Source organism: Crinia signifera, chromosome 3 (genome assembly GCF_055691185.1).
Source record: "Crinia signifera chromosome 3, ASM5569118v1, whole genome shotgun sequence".
NCBI lineage: Eukaryota > Metazoa > Chordata > Amphibia > Anura > Myobatrachidae > Crinia > Crinia signifera.
In genome coordinates this window covers 16,933,532-16,942,760 of record NC_139219.1, presented here as the reverse complement: position 1 = coordinate 16,942,760, position 9,229 = coordinate 16,933,532, and positions in this window count along the sequence as shown.

Sequence of the window (9,229 nt, the reverse complement as noted above, 5' to 3'; positions counted from 1 at the left end):
CGGGTTGAAATGTTTTATTCATTTGCTACCGCCCCCCTAGGTACACAGTGCGTACTGCGCCCAAAGCTGGCAGCGTGCACCCCGGGCAGTGTGCCCTCTGTCTGTCTGACTGCCAGAGGTGAGAGGCAGGGAGTGGCGCTGATACAGAGATGTGCCTGTTATTTCAGGAAACACTGGGTATAACTAATTGTTACCTAAGGGACGCTATGGCATATATTAATTAGTCTTTATTTATATAGCTCCAACACACGTCTTAGTGCTGTGCAGGGAAGGGTTAATCAGGCACAACTGGGGCAATAATAATAAATGTTAAGCATAATAATAATAATAATAATAGCCAGGGCATAAAGTGGTCATGCAGAGGTGGGGGAACTCATTTCTTTATGCCACCTAATTACACCCCCTCCCATACTTGCCGACTTTTCGAGAAGCCTCTCCTGGAGAATCCCGGAGAGGAAAGCCGGATCTTCAGGTAAGGGGGCGGGGACGGGGCTGGTGACTGAAAGCCCCACCCCCAATCCAGGCAAATGCCACGATTTGCGGGCCCGCAGTAGGGGGTAGTAGTAGTTTGCATCATTTTAGTCCCGCCCCTTCCTGCGGACCCGTGAAAAAACTATAATTAGTGCAGTAAAAAAGGGGGTGCGGGGACTGCCAGGCAAAAGCGGGAGGATTACCGACCTTCCCGGGGGGGCGGGAGGGGGAACCGATTTTCGGGAGCTACCCAGCAATTTCAGGGAGGGTAGGCAAGCCTGCCCCATCCCCTTCCCCTGTTAGGCAGAGACAGGGCCAGTGGTAGGGTTTTTGGCATCCCCTTGCAAACTAGAACGCTTTTCTGTAAGAATTACTGTGCAGGGCCAATGTGTAGGTTAAAATGTTCCACCTCACCATTAGAGTTCCACCCCGTTCCCCCTCACTTTAACCCCTTATAATAGCATATTTTTTTACCCCCTACATCAGGCATTTCCAATGGCTTTCCAGCTGTTGTAAAACTGGTCCCAGAATGCCTTGCCACAGTCTTGCGACTAGGGTATCCTAAAACTATGGCAAGGCATGCTGGGATGTGTAGTTTCACAGCAGCTGAAGGGCCGCAGGTTGGACATGCATTGCCCTAAACCTTGGTGCCTTAGGCTTCTGCCTAGATGTGTCTAGAACTAGCACTGCCCTAACTAGGAATTAATCCCATGCATACAGTGGCAAATGCAAGATTTTTAGAGGGGGGTTTCCAAATGTAATCCAAAACCTCCCACTCTGCAGTGCATTGGATTAAGCACGGGAGTCTGGGGGAGTGGTAACAGCCCTGAATATTGGTATTTTTATACAATGGATACTGCATGGAATACAGTATTAATATTTAACAGTACAGATGGTCTATAGCAGGGGTAGCCAACTCCAGTCCTCGAGAGCTACCAACAGGAGACATTTTCCAGACAACCTAGCTGCTGCACAGGTGCACTCATTACTGGCTAACACATTTTAAAATATCCACAGGTGGAGCTAGTTACTTCACATGTGATTCTGTGAGGAGACCTGGAAAACATTAACTGTTGGTAGCTCTCGAGGACTGGACTTGGCTACAACAGGTCTATAGTATAGGCTGTTTCAAACATTTAAATAAGTGGTCAGCGAAAGGTTAACATATAAAAAAATACACAAACATAATAGAACCAATACTGCACTTTCTAAGCTCACAATCTCCCACTTCATGGTAAGGCTCCTGTCTCTTCCTCCTGGCAGCTGCTCTCTGGTCCATTATGATGTTTGAGGGCTCAGATTCACGTATACAGTGGTAGAAGAAGCTGGTACACTGTGCCTGTGCAGCAGCTCTGCTCTGTCCCTTACACTGCATGGTGTGGTGGCAGCTCTACTGATCATATTATATACAGTACCAGTGCTATTGTTGTCCAAATTTAAGGCACTTGCCAAGTGGAGGGGGGTTTCAGGGCAACCAGAAACCCCCCTGCATTAGCCTATGGCATATATGAGTAGAATACCATGGCCGATGGCCTTCCTACTATAATTCCTATTGGCTGCGGCGCAAATCTGTCTCAGTATGTCCTTAGACACACCAATGAAACTAGCACCAGTTCTATGACAGACTCAGGTTCTCCATGTGAATGTGGCCTCAGCATAGGCGTTTCTATGATGGGTGCACACACTGCACCCATATTTTATTACTTAGCTTTCCGGAGTCCCGCTTTGGGCGCTGTATCCATGGCAAAAATTGCAGCCAAAATGGCCGCCGCGCATTCGCAGTAGTGAAATTAGGGCCCGGAACATGGGTGGCACCATTTTTCTGGAGACCTGCGCATGTGCGGTAGACTCTGGCACATTGCCAGAGTCTACTGAACCGTGGGGAGGAGGGAACCCACCTGGAATCTACACACGGGCCCCCTCCTCTGTTACAATGGCTCTGGGCCTCAGGCGTGAGCAGTTGTGGCCACTGGGGGAACAGAGTATTTCAGTGTCATCTCATATACCAATAAGAGTTTTCCCAGAATCTAAAATATATTTATTTCCGGTATCCAAAGTCCGGCTGCTGTATGTATTCGAGAATTCAGCTCTTCAGAAGATGTTATTACATACAGTAACATACCCTCGAACATCTGAGGGGAAGAATTCGGTACACAACAGGAAAGGGGGTGTGGTCATTGGAAAAGGGGGCGTGGCAACGTCTCCTTGCCTATACTTTCAATGGTAAAGTTGGAGGGTAAATATTATTAAATCAATAAGTGCAGCCACCTTACTTGCTGAGTGCTTGCTTCTCTGGCTCATCTTATGATCCGATCCCCCGCCATGCGCTGGCCACCGCACCCCACGCGCTGCTCACCCTCAGGCAGCATGTGGAGAGGACTGACAGTCCTTTTCCCCGAGTGTGCAGGGTCCGCGGTGCCGGCGCGTGACCACCCGCAATGCACTATTGGGAACAGGTGCTGGGCAGGGGAGAATGGTGCACCAGTGGCTGCCTGACACCGAGCCCGGATCCAGGAGAAGGATTCGGGACATGGAGAGTGCAGCATTGATTGACAGGAGCCAGAGGGGTCCAATAAATCGGTACATTCGGTACTGACTTTATTTGCCGGTACAGACCGTAAAAAAACTGTACTGGCTAAATCGGTACTGTTGGAGAGTATGCAGTAGTAGTTACACCCCAACTATACAGCTCTCTCTGGGGGCAATGATACTGTATCATCACACTCTCCCATCATACTGTAAATAGGACACAATGGGGCAGATGTATTTATATCCTTCTGGAGATATGGGGGGCCGATGTATTAAGTCTTAACAAGAGATACATCCAAGGGTGATAAAGAGAGATAAACGTCCAGCCAATCAGCTGCTAACTGCCATGTTACAGGCTGTGTTTGAAAAAAGTCAGTAAGGAGCTGATTGGCTGGACATTTATCTCTCCTTATCACCCTTGCATTTATCTCTTGTTAAGGCTTAATACATCTGCCCTATTGTGTCCTGTTTACAGTATGATGGGAGAGGCGTTGGATGGAGGTGTAAATATGCCTGTCTCTAGACATATGATGGGCACTGATAAAGGTAACAGAACAAGCAAACGTACAGAGAGCAGGTGCACCGGGATGCAGTAAAAATCCCGACAGGGTCAAAATTCCGAATGGGTCAAAATACCGACAAGGACAAAATCCTGACATGGACAAAATCCCGACATTTAAAATCCCGACAGGGTCAAAATCCCGACATATAAAATGTACAGGTGAAACAGTCTACATGCCTTTAGGTCGACAGGTGCGAGGTCGACATGGGTTTTTTCACTGCTTTTTGAACTGACATGTGCCGACTGGCGGTATTTCATGCCCTACCATCCACTAGGGCGTGGTGGGAGAATAAAATAGTGTGGCGAGTGCAGCGAGGCACCGTGCCCGAAGCATAGCGAGCGATGCGAGGGGCTTCGGTTCACTTGCAACTGTGTCGATGTCGAATGTGTCGACATTCGGGTAAAAAAACAGTGAAAAAAACCATGTCGAACTCGCACCTGTCGACCGAAAGGCATGTAGACTGTTTCACCTGTACATTCTATGGCAAGTATTCAATGCCGGTGCGAGCGGCCGGCGAGGGGGTTAAACTGCGAGGATCACAGAAAACCAGTGATCCTCGCAGTTTAACCCCCGCGCCGGCCGCTCGCACTATGCAACGTTCCGGGGGAATCCTCGCAGTCACAGAACTGCGAGGATTCCCCTAAACTGCGAGAGCCGAGGCTAGTGCAGCAAACTCGCTGTAATTAGCCTCGGCTCTCGCAGTTTTTGGAGGCACATACGCCAATTCTCCCTCGCTCAAAAAACGGAGCTAGGGGGAATTTGCGAATGAGGGGGGTCAGTTGAATACTGAAAGGGTGAGCAGTGACTGCGAGCAAAAAGTCCTGCTCACAGTCACCGCTCGCCCACGGCATTGAATATATGCCTATATGTCGGGATTTTGACCCTGTCGGGATTTTGTCCTTGTCGGTATTTTGACCCATTTGGGATTTTGACCCTGTCGGGATTTTGACCGGCGGGATTTCATACTGAAACCGGTGCACCGATGCGCCCAGCACTGCACACAGGCGAAGAGATGCATGTGATTCAGTGTACACCATGCTGGAGCCTGTATGGCTGATTGCATCAGCAGCACACGAATTGCTGACGCCTTTTCCCCACCACTGAGAGTGTCTCCGTTGAATGCGGCTTTCCTGCCTGTTTGCAGTTCTCACTTTCCGGTGCAGCTGAATTGGGGCACTACACTACCTATCCCCCCTGAATGTCCAGAAGTCCATTTCTGAGTAGATGAATCTGCCGGATCCCAATTACTGTCACACTTACAGTAAGTGGGCAGACTGGAGGCTTTCACAGTGAGGAGCAAGGGCCCCCATTCAGGGGCGATACATTAATATCCGCTGCCCCACATCGCCGGATACTGCATCGATAATAATCACATATGCTAAGATATGTAATTATTATTACAAAGGGCAGCTCTTGGGATGACCAAGGTTGATTCAAAATTATCGATGGTTTATGGCCGATGTTGAATACTATTGCCATCGACTGGGGATAACCAGATGGTTTCCCTCCATTGATGGCACAGCAAAACCGATGGTTTTTTTTGTCTTTTTTTGTTCAAGTTGGCTGGAGACTGAGCATAGCGCTGCCCCCTGAAGCCCCACCCCCACATTCTGATTGACCCATGGGCCAGTCAGTCAAAGAAAATGGATGACCATCGATAGGTAAAACTAACTAGGTAAATTAACCATCCCATACTTTGTAACTATCGATGTCTGGTTGCTGCATCACCATCGATGGCTGGTTGCATCACCATCGGCAACCATCGATGGCAATCCCTACTACTCCTTCTCCCCGAAAACATCCTTATACTGAACATGTGTCCCAAATTCATGCAAGTCAGGAGAAATATGCCAAGTGCTTATATATAACAGATTTGGGCGTTCCTCAGCTCCAATAAATCCAAGTTTTGGGTTAGTGTTTTATTTTATTTGTATGGGATTCGGTTCCTACAGATAACCTCACAGGAACAGAACTGACTCTTCACTGACTCTTCAGTCAAGCCTGTGGTATTGGTGAACCCAGCAGCTGGTGTATATATGGTATCAGGGATATAGCTGAGGCAGCTGCAGTGATGTCCGCTGTATAACAATGCAAATACCTCGAATAATTCCATTATGGGAGCACTGGGAGATCTGGGACATGATCCCTCTCTCTCAGATCTACACATAAAACTAAACACTGGGATATTTGGTGACGGACTTTATTACCCATGAAATTCCAGCAGCCACACTCTGTACGGGATCCTTGTGGGAACGTTCTGGGAGAGACCTCGGCTTCCTGCTCAGAGGTTGTGTAGTCTCCCTGCAACACTAATAACATCATGATTACACCGCATACAGTATATAGCTGTGATGACTGGGGGGGGCGTATATACTGTGTATCCTTTTTTTTTTATGATTGGCGCCTGGGTGTAAAACATGACCTATCACCACAGTCCTCTGAGAAGTAGGGCCTTATTCTAGTTCACTCTTTCTGACAAAATCCTTCTTAGATGGACAAAACCATGTGCACTGCAGGTGGGGCAGATGTTACGTGTGCAGAGAGAGTTAGATTTGGGTGGGGTTTTATGTCAAAGTGAGATCTATATTGCAGTGTAAAAATAAAGCAGCCAGTATTTACCCTGCACAGAAACAAAATAACTCACCCAAATCTAACTCTCTCTGCACTTGTTACATCAGCCCCACCTGCAGTGCAGCATGGTTTTGTCCATTAGAGAGAGAATTTGCCTTTACGAGTGAACCAGAATGAATGAGAATAACCCCCCAAAAATGTAATAGGGTGAGAGTTTCCGAAAGTGAGAGATTTTGGGAGAGTTTCTTTTTTTGAAAGCAGCAATCAATTACATGGCAAAATCTTCCTGGTTTTGCGGTGTAAATGATTGCCGCTTTGAATAAAAAGGGGGAAAACGCTCCCAAAATCTCTCACTTTCTAAAACTCTCGCCCTATTACATTTGACCCTAGATATTGTTGCATTACTTGTGAGTTCCTGGTGTAGTTTTTCTTTCATGCAAAAAAAAATAAAAACATTTTACAGGGGACAATCGCACTCGGATATATTCTCTCTCTCTCTCTCTCTCTCTCTCTGTCTCTCTCTCCTAACTACTCCTCAACTCAATGGGCAGTATTCAATGACAAAATTCGGCATGTGGGATTCGCTGCACAGTCACTGTGTTCTGGAGGGCTGGAGCCTTCCCTGCCAGCCCTCGCTGTCCCAGTACTCAATGCTGCAGGGGCTCGCTGCTCCTGATGGCGATTCTTAACCCCAGGGAGCTGGGGGACGGCGGCAGGCAGGGAGATGGAAGTCTCCCTGCCTGCCCCAGAATGTATGTGGGGGGGAGGAGGGCTCCCCGGGACCCAGGCAGCACAAGCTGCCCCCCCCCCCCCCCCCCCCCCGGGAGAGCCAGCAGAGGACCGGGTAGGGAGCCGCTTGCACTGCTCCCGATCGTGCATATGTAATGATCGGGAGCAGTGAATATATGAATATCTAATGAGTGGCTCTCAGCTCCCAGCCCCCTGCTGGCTGTTATGTGTAAAAAAAATATATATATATTTTTTCAAATTAAATATATATTCATGTGCTGTAAGCACATGAATAAAAATAGCATGCCCCTCCTCAGAATAAAATTCCTGCTTTTTTTACACCAAATTTAAAAAAAAAAAACTTTATTTTAAAAGTTCACTTTCCACTTCACCATAAAAAGATGGCGATTGCTACACATTGACACACGGCGAGAATCACTTAGAAAGCAATTCGCAATCTTCTCATTGAATACACTCACGGCGAATCACAGCAATACACGGCGATTCTCAATGGAAAACCCTATTGACAAGGCACGGCGACTAACAGACGGCGAATTGTCTGTCATTCACTGTTCGCCAACGGCGAAAAGTGCATGTTGAATAGGGTGATTTGCTTTTTGACCCTAAAAAATCACGTTCCAACACGAAAATAGCACACATTCGCCGTCAAACATGGCGAATTAGCCTCATTGAATACTGCTCAATGAGGTGAAGTACCATCACTGACTACTAGAGGGACCAAATTAGTCCTTTGTGCGCTAAAAGATGTCATAACATAAAGTGAAAGCAATTTTTGCAGGGACACTGATCTGTTTCACACTTGCTGGATATGGAGAGACGGAGCTGTGAAGACAGAGATTGGAGGTTGGAGCAGATAGGGACTGGTGGTGGAGAGTTTGTGGGCTAAAAACTGTCATAGCTCAAAGTGAAAGTAAAAACTGTCACAGCTCAAAGAGAAAGTACATTGCAGAAGCCGTCATTTTCAAGGGCTTTTAACTCGTAGATATATGTAATGTTGCAGCTATGTTCACCTTACAGAGTACTGTCTATCTGTGGTGTACAGATAGAGCCATCCTCATCTAGCCCTTTAATAGGATTCAGTGGGCCAAAGCTGTCGGATTTAATCCTATGCTAATTCCCCACTGTATTGTTCTATGTATTGTATTGCAGCTGAGAACAATAGGCCTTGGTGAGCCATGGCTCACCATGGCTATCCGGAGATGGCTAGTTGAAGGAGGCTCCATCTGTATGTGTGTTGCATAGAGTATATGACTTCCAGCTGTACAGCTGGCAACTCTGGTAATGAGACGTGTTCAGGGCGACTCTGCCCACCTGATAAGAAATAGCCCTGTGTATTATACCAATAGTAGACGTTTTGTATAACTAAGATTGTATATTTTGATTGGGCTCCACAATAAGCCCCAATTACGTAGATTGTAGCGTTTTTATTCAAATAACTCAGTAGTGGCTAGCTGTGACGCTGGGCCTGCACCACAAAAGGCGCACTTAAGTCTGCAGCACCTGCGTGCACTTGTCCTGCGTTCTTGTGGCTACAAGATTAGTAGGTTTTAATATACGTTCTCCAAATCACATGTTCCAGGAGTTAAATATACAGCAATTACTCAACATCCTGCGACTGTAATGGGGGTAAACAGTGTGTGGCCTCGAACAGTTCATCTTTATTCATTATCTATTAGTGACAGCGCTGCGCCTGGCCCTGTTTGGAGAACGACCCACACACTCCGGTAACCTAATTGCAGACATATGCGCTTGATAAGTCAGTGATTGTGCCTGAGAGTGTGAAATGTTCTCTTCTATGTAACATTATAATGTAACTCCGATTCCCTGAGGTTTCCTAGATTTATCCCAACACTGGGAGCCATTCATCCCGACACGTCTTCCCCATCACAGGTCTCAGTGTTGAACACATGGTGAGTGGACCGTAAGCTGTGGGAGATGCAGCTCTGCTCGTTCCTGTTTGTGTTTCGCCTACGAAGCTTCGCTCTCTGCTTTGGGTATTAATATTGTGCTGAATACTGTAGTTCCCTGCTCTCCGCTATAAGAGACATCTCTGTGTTCTGCTGCGCAACGCTCCATCGCAGAACAGTTGCGATATTGTGTTCCTGTTAGGGGAGTAGTGGGAGGATCAGGAGACTTGTGCAGAGAGTATCATGGCCTGCTTTCGGGGGGCAATCCTTATGTTGACATTTATAACGTCCACAGCTATGATGTCGACATTCTGCAACGACCAGTTGGTTAAGAGTAGGCTGAGGGTTAGGGTATGGGAGGGAGTGTTAGGTACTAGGTCAGTGATGGCTAACTTTGACCACTCCAGCTGTTGTTGAACTACACATCCCAGCATGCCC